The 15,582-nt window shown below is 37.9% G+C and overlaps 1 pseudogene across 1 annotated transcript; it reads left to right on the top strand.

Annotated features, from left to right (window-relative positions):
• The first annotated feature begins 12,121 nt into the window (after positions 1 to 12,121).
• On the top strand, positions 12,122 to 13,786 carry LOC307053809 (ankyrin repeat domain-containing protein 6-like; annotated as a pseudogene). Its single transcript has one exon. The product of its transcript is annotated as an ankyrin repeat domain-containing protein 6-like (transcript).
• The last annotated feature ends 1,796 nt before the right edge of the window (positions 13,787 to 15,582 follow it).

Genomic DNA, 15,582 nt, shown 5'->3' with positions numbered 1-15,582 from the left:
GAATAGCAAAAGCAATCTTGAGAAAGAAAAATGGAGCTGGAGGAATCAGACTCCCAGACTTCAGACTATACTACAAAGCTATAGTAATCAAGACAGTATGGTACTGGCACAAAAACAGAAATATAGATCAATGGAACAGGAAAGAAAACCCAGAGATAAACCCAGGCACATATGGTCACCTTATCTTTGATAAAGGAGGCAAGAATATACAGTGGAGAAAAGACAGCCTCTTCAATAAGTACTGCTGGGAAAACTGGACAGCTACATGTAAAAGAATGAAATCAGGACACTCCCTAACACCATACACAAAAATAAACTCCAACTGGATTAAAGACCTAAATATAAGGCCAGACACTATCAAACTCTTAGAGGAAAACATAGGCAGAATGCTCTATGACATAAATCATAGCTAGATCCTTTTTGACCCACCTCCTAGAGAAATGGAAATAAAAACAAAAATAAATGGGACCTAATGAAACTTAAAAGCTTTTGCACAGCAAAGGAAACCATAAACAAGACAAAAAGACAACCCTCAGAATGGGAGAAAATATTTGCAAATCAAGAAACTGACAAAGGATTAGTCTCCAAAATTTACAAGCAGCTCAATATCAAAAAAACAAAAAAAAACAATCCAAAAATGGGCAGAAGTAAATAGACATTTCTCCGAAGAAGATATACAGACTGCCAACAAACACATGAAAGGATGCTCAACATCATTAATCATTGGAGAAATGCAAATCAAAACTACAATGAGGGGCTTCCCTGGTGGCTCAGTCGTTGAGATTCCACCTGCCGATTCAGGGGACACGGGTTTGTGCCCCGGGCCGGGAAGATCCCACATGCCGTGGAGCAGGTGGGCCCGTGAGCCATGGCTGCTGTGCCTGTGTGTCCGGAGCCTGTGCTCCGCAACAGGAGAGGCCACAACAACAAGAGGCCCGCATACCCCCCCCAAAAAAAAACCTACAATGAGATATAATCTCACACCGGTCAGAATGGCCATCATCAAAAATTCTACAAACTATAAATTCTGGAGAGGGTGTGGAGAAAAGGGAATCCTCTTGCACTGTTTGTGGGAATGTAAATTGATACAGCCACTATGGAGAACAGTATGGAGATTCCTTACAAAGCTAAAAATAGAACTACCATATGACCCAGCAATCCCACTACTGGGCATATACCCTGAAAAAAACATAATTCAAAAAGAGTCATCTACCAAAATGTTAATTGTAGCTCTATTTACAATAGCCAGGACATGGAAGCAACCTAAGTGTCCATCAACAGATGAATGGATAAAGAAGATGTGGCACATATATACAATGGAATATTACTCAGCCATAAAAGAAACAAAATTGAGTTATTTGTAGTGAGGTGGATGGACGTAGAGTCTGTCATACAGAGTGAAGTAAGTCAGAAAGAGAAAAACAAATACCATATGCTAACACACACACACACACACACACACACACACACACACACACATATATATATATATATGGAATCTAAAAAAAAAATGTGATGAAGAACCTGTGGGCAAGACGGGAATAAAGACACAGACCTACTAGAGAATGGACTTGAGGATTTGGGGAGGGGGAAGGGTAAGCTGTGACAAAGTGTGAGAGTGGCATGGACATATATACACTACCAAACGTAAAATAGATAGCTAGTGGGAAGCAGCCACATAGCACAGGGAGATCAGTTCGGTGCTTTGTGACCACCTAGAGGAATGGGATAGGGAGGGTGGGATGGAGGGAGATGCAGGAGGGAAGAGATATCGGGACATACGTATATGTATAACTCATTCACTTTGTTATAAAACAGAAACTAACACACCATTGTAAAGCAATTATACTCCAATAAAGATGTTAAAAAATATCAGAGAAAGACAAATACTCTTTGTTATCACTTATATGTGGAATGTAAAAAATAAAACAAACAAATATTTATAACAAAACAGAGACAGACTCACAGATGTAAAGAACAAAGAAATGGTGAGCAGTAGGGAGAGTGAAGGGGGAGGGGCAAGATAGGGATATGGGATTAAGAGATACATCCACTATGAATAAAATATTAGATAAGCAAGGACATATTGTACAATACAGGGAAATATAGCCATTATTCTTAATAGCTTTAACTAGAGTTTAATCTATAAAAATATTGAATCACTATGTTTACACCTGAAACTAATACATTATTATAAATTGCCTATAAGTCAATAACAAATAAGATTTCATGCTTTTGTTAATATGGAAATGATTTCACAAATACTAAATAGTTGATAGCTTTTGCCGAAATATTCAAAAAACATAAATTACATTTAAAATATAACATAAATTATTACAACTCTGGTTTTATTTCTGATATTAGTCCTAACATCCACATGCTGTATATAGATACAAAGTCTTTTAGGAGATCATTTCATTTCAGCTCTTAAACCATTGCCTTCATTCTGAAAGTAGGGTAGATCCATAGAGCTTTCTCTGAGCCCATTATTTGGTTGTATTGGTTTTGTTTTAATTTAGAACATTCAGAAACAATAAATTTGTCTATGTGGTGGATTCCCATCTTATTCTCTATATAGTTTCATCTGATTCTAAGTCAACTTACTATTTCAGGAAGAAGTAAAAAGGCTGTGGTAGAAATGTGGGCTGCTAAGTAAGGTAGATAGAGATGGATGATAAATAGATAATAGATAAGTAAATAGAGGCAGATAGAGATGTAGAGATATAAGTACATAGGCTAAGTACTGATATCTATGTATCTCCATATGCACCTACATCTATCTATCTATCTATCTACTTACCTACCTATCTATCTATCTATCTATCTATCTATATCTATCTGTCGGAATCTGAAATGCAGGAATCTCAGTTGTGTAGAATTGAGTTGCTTATACTCTGTTCACAGGATCTTCTCATCAGCACCCTTCTCCTTGTGGTTCTAATGTTTTCTCTTTAATCTCATGCTCTAATTGCACTCCTCTTCCTGACAATGACACTCTCATAGATTTATTGAATTTATGTCTAAGTGATATATGTATATACATAAATATATAAGGTACTATTTGGAAGTGATTCGTATAAATTTTAATGGTTTTTGTCATTTCTGGTTCAATATATTTTAGAACAAGTTTTCCCAAATATAGTTTGTTCTTTTTTAGAATTGCTGAAAAATTAATTGTATCTATATAACATGTTCTACTTTTACATTCCTTTACTGATGGAAGAATAAGATATATTTAATATATTACTATCATAAGCAATGCATAGCCAAAGCTTTCTGCATGGCAGGGTACATTCATTGGGCTACCTGTAACCTCACCTATAGCTGGCATTTAAAGTCCCTATGCATACAAGATGCATCCCACATCAAGAAAAAGATAAGTATATATATGTATGTATATGTATAGCTGATGCACTTTGTTATGAAGCAGAAACTAACACAACATAGTAAAGCAATTATACTCCAATAAAGATGTTAAAAAAAATAAAAGAAAAAGATATGTAAATACATTCTTTCTGTTTTCTGCTTTAGAGGAAGCAAAGGAAGCTTACACAGCCAGGAATTGTGGGGAATTAACACCCAGGAATTACCTTCAACAGGTGGACTGAATAAGTGACCAGAATCTAGCCTGCAGAGGCCAACTCTGAAGTATAATCTCAATGTTTCCTCAGTTGGGCACCAAGAGAATTCACCTCTGCTCATCCACAGATGTTCCTAGCTCCATAAAACATACCTTGCTGTTTTTTCTTACTTCCTTGCCAAAATCTTCCTACTCATTTTCTCCGGATACACTGGATCACTTCCCAAATTAATCAATTTCACTCAAGTCCTTGTCACAACCTTTGAGAAGAATCAGTTGAAGATACAGTGTAATGACAGCCATTTCTACATATAATTCCCTGAGAATTTATGTTGGCTTGATGGTGGTAGGGTGTGATACAGTGAATGTGAAATACTGGATTACTGCACCCAGTTCTCTACTCCTCCCTGTTACAGAATTATTTACTCCTGCCCATGGCCACGTGACCTTGCAGTACCTTCCATTCCAGTAGAAGAATATATTCCCTTATACCACTGACATTTGAATTGGTCATGTAGCTAGAAAGTCTAATGGGATTTTAGTGGCCAAGATGGAAGCAGAAGCTCAAATGTGCTTGCATGATTTTTCTTTACCTCTTGCACTCCTAAGATACACCCTGAAAAGAATATGCCTCAGATAGCAGCTGCTCCTTCCACCTGAACTCCAAGATGATATCATGTGGAGTTGACATAATCCCAACTAGAAGTCAGAGACCAACAGGGCCCAGCCAAACCCAGCTTAGATCAGCCAAACTAGAACTGCAAATATGTGGACAAAAATAAACATTCTGTGTACCTCTGAGATTTTTGAGGTTAACTGTTACCCAGAAAAATTTTAATACCATAATTAGTTTCACTAATAATGTTGTAGAACAATAGTTCTACAAAATAGCTTCCTAATTATATATACCATAGAGAATTAATATTCAATATTCTAATACTTATCAATTTGTTAGGTGTAAGGTGGTATCTCTCTGAGACTTTAATTTGTATTTTTCTGCCTACTGGTGAGATTATATATCTCTCTATATATTGTTAGCTGTATGAGTTTTCACTCATAAAAAATGATTATTCATTTTCTTATAGTTTTCAACTGGGTGCCTTTAAAGTAATTCATTTATATTTTATGTATCTTTTGTGTTATTGTTTTGTTTTCCATATTGCAATGAATGCTTCTATTAATTTTGTCAGTATATTTCAGTGATGAGAAATTATATTGATTTAGTCCATTTACATACATAAATATACATAGTATAATTTATACATATATAATTTAATATTGGGCTTTGAGGAGCTTCTTATCTTTCTTGATCCTTTGATAAAGGTATTCCTATATGTTTTCTTCTATTGATTTTATTGCTTTATTTCATAGTCAAAGTAATATAGACTTTTGTTTCATGTGGTTGATGATAGACTGCTAATTTTATTTTTCTTTATCAGCTCTTTTCCACTGCTATGTGACATCACAGACATATCTATATCAAGCTTCCAAAATACTTCTTTTTCTGGGCTCTTTATTATGTTCCAAGAGGCTCACTGTCTCTGCATCAACACTACACAGTTTTATTGCTACGGCTTTGTAGTGTTTCTTAAATATCTGGTGGAGTAGACTTCATTCCCTCAACCCCACCCCATGGTATATTTTTTACAACAGTTTTGTCAATTCATGGACCTTTATAATGGCTTTTTTTTAACTGTTGAATGTTTATTGAGCTCTAACAATGTGATAATTGCCACACAAAACATCAGAAACAGTACCTGCCTGGTGGGCTTATAATCTAATCTAAGGACACGATCATTTTTTAATGTTGCCATGAGTTGCCATGAGGTTTTTGGGATCCTTTAAAAATTCTGCTTGTTTACTGAGTGAAGTGCATTGAGTTTTATTATAATTGGAGGGACATATATATCCCTGCAATCTTAGTCTCAAATCCAATAACGTTTTCATAGTATTTACTTTTTTTTTTTTTTTTTTTTTGTGGTACGCGGGCCTCTCCCTGTTGTGGCCTCTCCCGTTGCAGAGCACAGGCTCCGGACGTGCAGGCTCAGCGGCCATGGCTCACAGGCCTAGCCGCTCCGCGGCATGTGGGATCTTCCCAGACCAGGGCACAAACCCGTGTCCCCTGCGTTGGCAGGCGGACTCTCAACCACTGCGCCACCAGGGAAGCCCTGTATTTAAATTTTAAAAAATAATTTTGATGGAGTTTTAAAATGTCAGCCAAATACCAACAGACTCCTTAATGCACTTATAGATCCTTTATATGTGCTCTTCTCTCTGCTAGGAAGATCCCCCCATCATATTTTGCCCCACTTATTTCTACTCTTCATATATGGCTCATTTTAATACTTATTTTCTGAGGGATAACATTTCTTTAAAACTAACTATATAGGGCTTCCCTGGTGGCACAGTGGTTGAGAGTCCGCCTGCTGATGCAGGGGACACAGGTTCGTGCCCTGGTCCGGGAAGATCCCACATGCTGTGGAGCGGCTGGGCCTGTGAGCCATGGCCGCTGAGCCTGCGCGTCCAGAGCCTGTGCTCCGCAACGGGAGAGGCCACAACAGTGAGAGGTCCACGTACCGCTAAAAAAACAAACAAACAAACAAAAACCTAACTATATAAATTACCCCTATTCATGTTCAATAAGTATCATATATTAAAATATTGCTCTTAAGACACACGGTACCCCAAGGGTCATCATTCTTGAAAAAGCAGAGTATACTAGTAAACACTACTTAATACATTTTCAAGGGTTAATTTTACTTTGTATGTTTTCTACCCTCAAATGCTCTCAAAAAAGACATGAAGAGGTAAATATTCAAGTTTGTAAAATATAATCTCAAGAAAAACATAGTACTATACTGACTGCTTACTATGTGCCAGACAATTGGCACATAGAGCTAAATATTATATATATTTTACATAATTATATAATATATAAATGTGTTATATGTAATGCCAAAATTATAGAGGGCTCATTTCCCAGGTACTAATCTAGGAGTTTCACATATATTAATTAATTCAATCATTATGACAACTCTATGAGGTAGGTGCTATTATTATCATGCCTAGTTTATAAAAACTGAGAAAAAAAGAAATTAAGTAAATTGTTCAGGGCACACAGTTGAAAAGCGGTGAGGCTAATATTTAAATCCAGCAGTGTGGATTGAAGTCTACACTTCTAATTATGCACTTACATCTGTGCTTATAAGTTCCATATTATTTAATATTCACAATAATCTGACATAGTAAATAATTACATTGAAATCATTATCTAAATGAGGAATCTCAGAATTCATTTCCAAAATTTTCAAAGGGCACATAAATTTCTGAGGCAAGTATTTAGAGCTGTCTAACTTTATATTTTATATGCCAATAGCTATTAGATAAATGAGAGGAACTCCATGTTATATTATGTATTATATCATGTAAAATATGGTAATAAAAGCACAGCAATTTTATTGATTTCTAGATATTTTCAAAATATAATATTCAATCATTGTTTCTACTAATATATGCAATTTTCTGTTTGACCACCAGGATTCAAACTGATATTTTCAAGACTTCTCCATTATGGAACAATACAGGTGATCTTAAAAAGAATGTTAATTAACAAGGAAAACAGATGAAATTTCAAAACCTATTTTTAGCAACTTTTATTAATTTATGTTTACTCTCACAATTATTATAGGGTTACAAAGGAAATATTTAAGGTGTATCTAATTCAGTGATTGAATATCAGATTCCCTAGATGTGGTCTAAATGTTAAAGATGCTAAAAGATTATGAAATATAAAATTTTAAGTGTGCTGAGCACAAAGCTGACTTCCTTCAATCACTCAGAGAAAGCTGTCTAAATCCAAACTCTTTTGCTCATGTCTGTTCTGAAGTATGGAAATTTGAGCAAAAAATAATAGCATTAAGAATTACATTAAAATTTAATAAAGTGTTAGGCCTTTTCAGCAAGGATTTGCTTTGAAGTAAAGCTATTTAAGGTCTTACATATTGCCACAAAATCATTATTAAACCATTCTTTGAAGTTCCAGATGCCTGTAATTCCAGAAACTATACTTTGACATCATATAGAACAACTTAAGTCATTTTAAGAAATTACTGTAAAGTCTACTAAAATCTCAAAGGGTTCTCAAATTTAAGTATATTTTTTCACTCACAGACAAAAAAGTACAGCTTTTTCATCTATCTTTTATAGTAATTCTAGCTCTTAATGCAGAAAAGCACATGGGATATTAATGGCAAATAAGCAATAACAGCATAATCTTAGTTTACTAAGTAATGTCAGAAGATAAAACAACAGCTAAGAGAAAAACATGTTCATGTTGAAAAGAAAAAAAGTAGTAAACAATCTTTATCTTAAAAAAGAAAGGGTGTTCTGTGGAATACACGAGTTATACCTATTTTTAGTATTCTTGACTAAATATTTGTATTCTCGATTAAATATTTGTATTCTCAACAGTTTGTTTTATTCCTAAGTGTAATCTTTACATTTTTTCCACATGTTTTACTATGAAAATTTCCAAAGATACAGAAAAGCTAAAATAATCACTTAGTGTATATATGTTTGCTTTATGATCCACCTATCATTCTTCAAACTGTGATGTATCTGTCATTCTTCAGTCATCATATTTTGATGTTTTTCATATACATGAAGTATGTATTTTGATGTATTCATGTATTTTCATATACTTAAGAATGCAAACATAAAATTGAGTGTAATGTTCTTGGGAGCAAAATTTATATGCAGTGATATACACAAAACTTAAGTGCATCTAAGTATAATTTCAAGGCACCTTGGTCTTCCTTGTTTCTGCTCTAAGTTTTGCATCCTTATTCTACACCAGATGTCCCTGTTTCACTATAGTTCATATATTCTAAATGCCACAAATCGCAAAGAATCCTATTGTTTCCCTAGCCCTTAGCCAATATGCTGCTTATTCTTATCAGGATACTAATATGTCATTTAGCTTTGTACTCGGCTGTTCTCTGTCACATTCTTACAGGAATATTGAACCAAAGCAGGCAGCCATCAGCATTTAGTAGTAACAGAGGAAAATAGATACAAACACAAAAATGCCAAAGCATAAGATAATGAATCCCTAAATGAAAGGTCATTTATAATTTGGGTATACAAAACTGACATTACTAAAATTAATAATTGGGACTTCATACATAGGATCTATTTTCCTGACAAAAGATAGCCTACCTGTACATGGGTTGTATTAAAATGTGCTATTAAAGGCAGCATTGTTAGCCTAAAGGCATGGTACATTGCTAATGTGAAATGTTGCCTTAGGTTTACAAATGGTAACACTTGACTGTTAACAGGCCACCCTATAAAATCAATTACTTCTGCTCTAAATAAAATTTTAGTGGCTTTATAAATAATTTAAACTAAGGGCTATATAGTACCTGAATATTTCCATCACCCTCAAGAATAGTTTTGTCATTGCAGTCTTATGTCTTCATTAAAGGGCATTTTTTCATAGAGTTAAAAAAGTGTTAAAACAGTGCATAAAATTTTAATATCTACAAAATATGTCACTTCTTTAATTCTCTAGACAGTCCTACATTCGACAATGTTAAGTAATTTAGGAGCCAAACCACCCTATCACAATTCTTTCTATGTGTTTAGGGGAGCTCACAATAAATATGAAATATATCACTATCACACTATATGTAAAAAATGTGTTCCAAGATATCAGAGTGACTCAAACTCTTCATGAATATAAAACACCATTAGGTGAAACCGTAGTTTGCTTATGTGCATAACATGAGCTGAATAATAATGTAAGTATGATGATCCATCTCATACATTATCAATAGTTGAATGATGCCGAGGAGTTAGACAAGGGCCATTTACAAATAAAATACTAAACTTAACGGTTTATGAGTTAATTTCAAAAGGGAATATTCACAGGATTTAGAAGTTAAATATTTGGTATTTTATGAATTCTAATTCTTCATAACCATTTTTCTTTGCAATTTTTTACTTTTCCCTTATTATAAAAATTATAGCAATTCCTAAACATGAATCAAATAATCTTGACCATGAGACTGAGCTTCAGGCTTCGGTTTTCATGTTCATGGTAGTCAGCCCAGAATTTTAAGTATACAGTCTCTTTCACCATTGTAATCTATTGAGTGTAATAAAATCTAAAAGTCATTATTTTACTCCCGCTATGAAGCTCCCACATTTCAAAACTATTAAAATCAAACAATTTTCATCTTGTCAAATAATACCAAAATGTGTGGAACAAAGTGGTGTCAAATAAGGTAATACAAAGAGAGGAGGATAACAATTGTTCCTATACCCATAGTTTTATTCCAACTGGGGACAATAGTGTAGTAGTTTTATTCAAAAGTAAGTTACGACAATAAAACTTCCTTATCAGTTATTATCATTTTCCTTAAAATAATAAAATTGAATATTCACTAATAAATAATTGAAAAGAAATGTGTCCTTCCAGAAAATGTCCCAGCAAAACATTTAAAATTAACTATTATGTAAAGCTACGTAATAGCTTTCTGCCTTTTAACTTTACTTTGTTTATTCAGCAACGTTCTTCTAGGCAATGTGGCATTTCATTTTTAGGGAACAGCAGGAAGAGTTGTAGGAGGTGAAGCCCTATATGTTAATAGAAACTATAAAATAGACCAGAAATAAAAATGCTGCTCATTCATCCATTCATACCTTTATCCTGAAAATGGTCTCTTGATTTAGTCTGTAAATGGATTTTGTAGTAAATGCCAAGGCAAACAAACTTCCCTGCCTCAGAAGTTGATTTATTCATGAATCAAACATAGAGACATGGTCTGGCCCAGTTCAGCCTGGGAAGGAGAGTGCATATCTGGATGGGAGGGGTCTTTGCCTAAGAGCCTGGCATTCAGACAGTGGTCTGACCCTAAATATTATCCCTCCTCTGTCCTCTCTTTTCTGATAAAACTGATTAGGATTTTAACTTCTCTTTTTTGAGCATTCATAGTTGATAAATAATTATGTTATAGTATGCTTGGGGCTATTTGTGAGCCAAAAGGTAAAGTATAAGGCTGTTTTGACTTGCACATACCATCACTGACTCCATTTTACAGCTTCATCTTAGACCTGCAGTCCTACCACTCTCCCCTTTCTGGGTGACTGAGCTTTAGCCTACTCACAAAGAATGCCCCCAAGCCAGATGAATTTCCAATCAACTTTTACACTTGACTTCATCTGATATGAAAACAGAAAGAATGTCTTTTGCTGATGAAGATGGTTATTGGTCATGAGACCCCCAAGTTCCATTTAGTACCAGACTTACTTCTCCCTGGTAGTCAGATTCTACTTTTAGCTTTGGCCTCTTCATAGTCCCCAGCACTCCTTTTGGCAGATGGGCATGCAGCCGCAAATGCCTCTGGATCCTTGTCTGCCTGATCCTGCCTGTATGTAAGTTACCCACAATAAACTTCATAATTGCACTTTATGGAGTTGCCTGCTTCGTTCTTTGGTCTTAAAGTTACTTCTCAGTTCAAAGGATATTATTCAATATCTCCTCATTATTCAATGCCTTTCAACATTACTCAAATTGCTCTGAAGCCAACTGAATGGGTCTAAATCCTGGCTCTACCTTTTGCCATCAGGTGACATTAAAGAACTTCTCTGTTTTCACATCTGTAAAAACAATTATAAGTATAGGACTTATCTCCCAGAGCCACTGAGAGGTAAATAAAAATGTTTTTAATGCTTAGGAGAGAGTCAGATCCATAGCATGCACTAACTCTTTTTTTTTTTTTTTTGTGGTAGGCGGGCCTCTCACTGTTGTGGCCTCTCCCGTTGTGGAGCACAGGCTCAGCGGCCACGGCTCACGGGCCCAGCCGCTCTGCGGCATGTGGGATCTTCCCGGACTGGGGCATGAACCCACGTCCCCTGCATCGGCAGGTGGACTCTCAACCACTGCGCCACCAGGGAAGCCCCTGCACTAACTCTTTAAGGCAGAAACTGCACATGAGCTTTGGTCTTTAGATCTTAATATAGTGGACATGACTTCACATAATTTTATATTTTTCTTATCCTTCTTTCTGCTAAACTTCCAAGAGAATGTGTTTGTTTAGAGGGCTCTTAGGGGATGATTTTCTTTAAAATAGGCCTCAAGTTTGGAAGAGGATCTATAGATCTTTAGACCCTAGATCCCTGAAACACCCCTGAGGCTTCAGGAATAAGCAAAAGAGGCCTGTATATGGATTTGCTGATTGATGAAGAAGTTGACAAGCATTTTTACTCATTTGAAATGACATGTTCATTTAGCACCTCATCCCCCAGAAGCTTATACTCTAATGAGAGCCAGAGACAAAGCAAATATTAGAAAACAATATGATCTTGGAGTCGCCGGGCATCCTGACTGCAGAGGTCCCAAAGATGTCATAGTGATGAAGGCACCTTCCAGTGATCGGAGAATCTTTACCCGAGGGTACCTGCCTGGGCCTGTGGCATCACCTTGAGCCAAAGGAACTTGTCTACCACTTCCCCGAAAACGTCTTTCTCTCCTAATTCATGAGCCAGCAGGATGCGGTCGCCGGGCTTTCAGAACGCCTGCTCATAGCTGCGTACAAAGGCCTGGCGGAGAATGTGTTTCAGCTCATCAACAAGGGCGCCAAGGTAGCCATTACCAAGCATGGCTGGACCCCCGTGCATCTTGCTGCCAATAAGGGCCATCTTTCTGTGGTCCAGATCTCGCTGAAGGCTGGCTGTGACCTCGATGTCCAGGACGATGCTGGAGACACAGCACTTTATATTGCTGCTGCCCTAAATCACAAGAAGGTGGTTAAAATCTTAGTGGAAACCGGAGCAGATGGGACCATTGTCAATAATGCAGGCCAGACTCCACTAGAGACTGCCCGCTACCACAATAATCCGGAAGTGGCTCTCCTCCTCACTAAAGTGCCCCAGGGAAGTGACTCAGCAGGAGACACCCATAGCAGTGAACGCTGTACCCAGAAAAGAAGAGTCCAGAGAAGATTTCCTGTCCGCCTCCCCGGAGCCCAGAGCAAAGGATAACAGGCAGAAAAAGTCAAGGTCCAATGTGTCAGCGTTTTCTGACTCCACCCCACCAGCAGACCAGCAGCCCTGACAGCAGAACTCACAGTGACCCTAAAAAGAGGCCCAGGCAAGGCTGTTTGCCCCCGTCCGCCATGAGTTCAGAGCATACCAGCTCTACACGCTGTACCGGGGCAAGGGCGGCAAAGTGATGCAGGAGCCAATAAATGGCTATCGATGTGAACCCCTGATCAGCAAGCTGGAGAATCAATTGGAGGCAACTGTGGAGGAGATCAAAGCAGAGCTGGTGTCGGTTCAGGATAAGATGAACACGAAGCTGGGGCACATGGAGAATAAGACCCAGCACCAAATGCGGGTTCTGGACCAGCTGATGGTCGAGCGACTCTCAGCAGAGAGGACGGAGTGCCTGAACCGCCTGCAGCAGCGCTCGGACTCGGAGAAGCACGAGGGAGAGAAACGGCAGATGCCCTTGTGGATGAATTAAAAACTTGGTGCATGTTAAAGATTCAGAATCTGGAGCTGAAGCTTTCTGGAGATTCTGGGGCCTCTAAGACTAAATCCACACCCTCCACTTGTGAGTCCTCCACAGGCGTGGATCAGTCAGTGGGGACTGCAGGTCCAGTAGCAGCCTCTGACAGCTCCCCCCAGGTGGCCAGGCCCAAGGAAAAGGCCCTCAGCTCCACAGCTGCCCACAGACCCCAGCAGGAGCTGTCTTCCTCAGACTGTACAGGCTCCCAACTGAGGAATGTCAAGGTCCAGACAGCCTCGTTACCCTTGAAAGAGGCAGCCAAATGCAACCCACAGGCTGGGCCCTGTGTTGACAGAGGCACCCAAACCAAGAAGTCTGGGAAAAGTGGGAAGACGAGGCACCGAGGCCAGCACCCAGCACCCAGCACCACCTGCGGGCAGCCGCCACCAGTAGCAGGTGGCGAGCGGACTGCCCCTCACATTCGAGACACCTCCCAAGTACTGGAGCTCACCCACTATTTCTTTGAGGCTGTTTCCACCCAGATGGAAAAGTGGTATGAAAGGATGATTGAAGAAGCACGAAGCCAAGCCAGTCAGAAAGCCCAGCAAGACAAGGCCACGCTGGAGGAACACATTAAAAGTTTAGAGGAGGAACTTGCTAAACTAAGGACTAAGGTACACAAGGAAACCTAGGGCCTGGGAAGTGGGACGAGAAAGGATTTCTGGGACTTCCCTGGTGGTCCAGTGGTTAAGACTCTGTGCTTCCAATGCAGGGGGAGGGGTTCATTCCCTGGTCGGGGAACTAAGATCACACATGCCGTGTGGCCGGGGGTGGGAGGCGGCGGCGGCGGGGAAGGATTCCTGAGGATTTCCGGTCCTGCAACTGCAGAAGAGCTATGTCCAAGGTGTCGGTTATTGTACACATAGCAGAACTTGCCTTTTTAAAAAATCACTAATTTCTAAAATGTGCTACACACATGCTTCCAATGCCCTGAAGTTATGAAGACTTCAACAATTAGACTGAAACTAGGGGAAACTTGCTTAGCTTCAGGTTTCATTACAGATTCAAAACCTCAGCCCAAGTTCATTTGAAGTTCAAAAGCTCAGATTAAGCGAGCCGTGCTAAGAAACTGAAGGATGTGTAAGCCTAAACTCTAATATTCAGGATATGAAATAATGTAAATGAAAAGCAAGAAAAAATATGAATCCCTGTGAACTCAAATCAAGCAGTCATTCATATCAACATGCCTGCTGTGCCTGGACAGAGTGTCTTTCTGTAAGAGATGTAACAGACACGCTGAACCCCCTCCCTCAAGTTCATAGTTCCCAAAATGCTGCCGTTTTAACCAGGGGAAAACTCACCAAACAAATTTTGAGGAGAAGGATTTTCATGATGGCACAAGATCCAGTATATCTCAAAATGTTTTGAAAAGTCAGAGTGTATTTAAATAATGGGTTAATTGGCTAATAGCACTGGGAATGTTTGTTAATAATGAACTCAAAGGAGAAAGGTTCGAATAATTGGATCATGGTTTCTGTATCTTTCAGCCAAAAGAAATAAATAGTACAATCAATTAATCATAGTGACTTTAAAGTGGATTAATGGAAAAAACATTCACGTTACAATTACCTGAAACTTCTATAACCTAATTCACAGCCAGTTATCTTAGAGTACCTTTCTGAATTTGAGCTTATTGGTCTACATTTTATAAAGAAATAAGACTGTTTCTTGAAAGTATTTCATTTTGAACTGAGTTCTGTTATGGAAGAAACTCAAAAGCTTTCCACTGCTTTGTAGCAAGTATGTCAAGGTAAATAATGCAATAAATTGACTTGGATTCCCCAGCTTCATGGAGCCCTGTGGATTTTACTCTGCTCTATGGAGTATACAAAGTTGCAAAAGTAACTGTATGTTGAAACTTTGGATTAAATTATCTTCCAAGCTTCTTGTCCCTTGTGGCTTATATTCATCTCCTCAAAATTCCATATATGCATAGAAACCTCGACTCTATTTCTATAAACACAGGAACCAAGTAAATGTTGTCTGTAATTTTGAATAAACTTTTGCTCATTGAGCCAAAGAGAAAATATGACTTCTTGACATGGGAACACCCAGAAAAACAAAGTATGCATTTAGTCCCCTTGTGTTCTGCCCATCAAGCTCAGTTGTTTTGGGTTTGTTCTTTTAAATACTGACAATCTATGGATCTAGGCATTCCTAATAAATGTAGATGTATGTCAACCAAAAAAAAAAAAAAAAGAAAACAATATGATCTTGCTACAATGGAAGTCTTAGCTGATATTGAAACATATCATAAAGGTCCCCAACTGAATGACGGGCAGTCAAGGAGAAGGGAGGTGCTAGAGTGTGAACAGCTGTTACCTAAGTGGAATGTGAAGAAAAGAAGGTATAGTAGGCAGAGAAATGGCATATGCAAAGATAAATGATTTAGCATAGCTGGAAAATTAACTGCAAGATTGAAGATGAA

This window comes from Hyperoodon ampullatus, assembly GCF_949752795.1.
Source record: "Hyperoodon ampullatus genome assembly, chromosome: 5".
Taxonomy (NCBI): Eukaryota; Metazoa; Chordata; class Mammalia; order Artiodactyla; family Ziphiidae; genus Hyperoodon; species Hyperoodon ampullatus.
The sequence above is the reverse complement of the archived record's forward strand: the minus strand, read 5'-3'. Positions and strand labels throughout refer to the sequence as shown.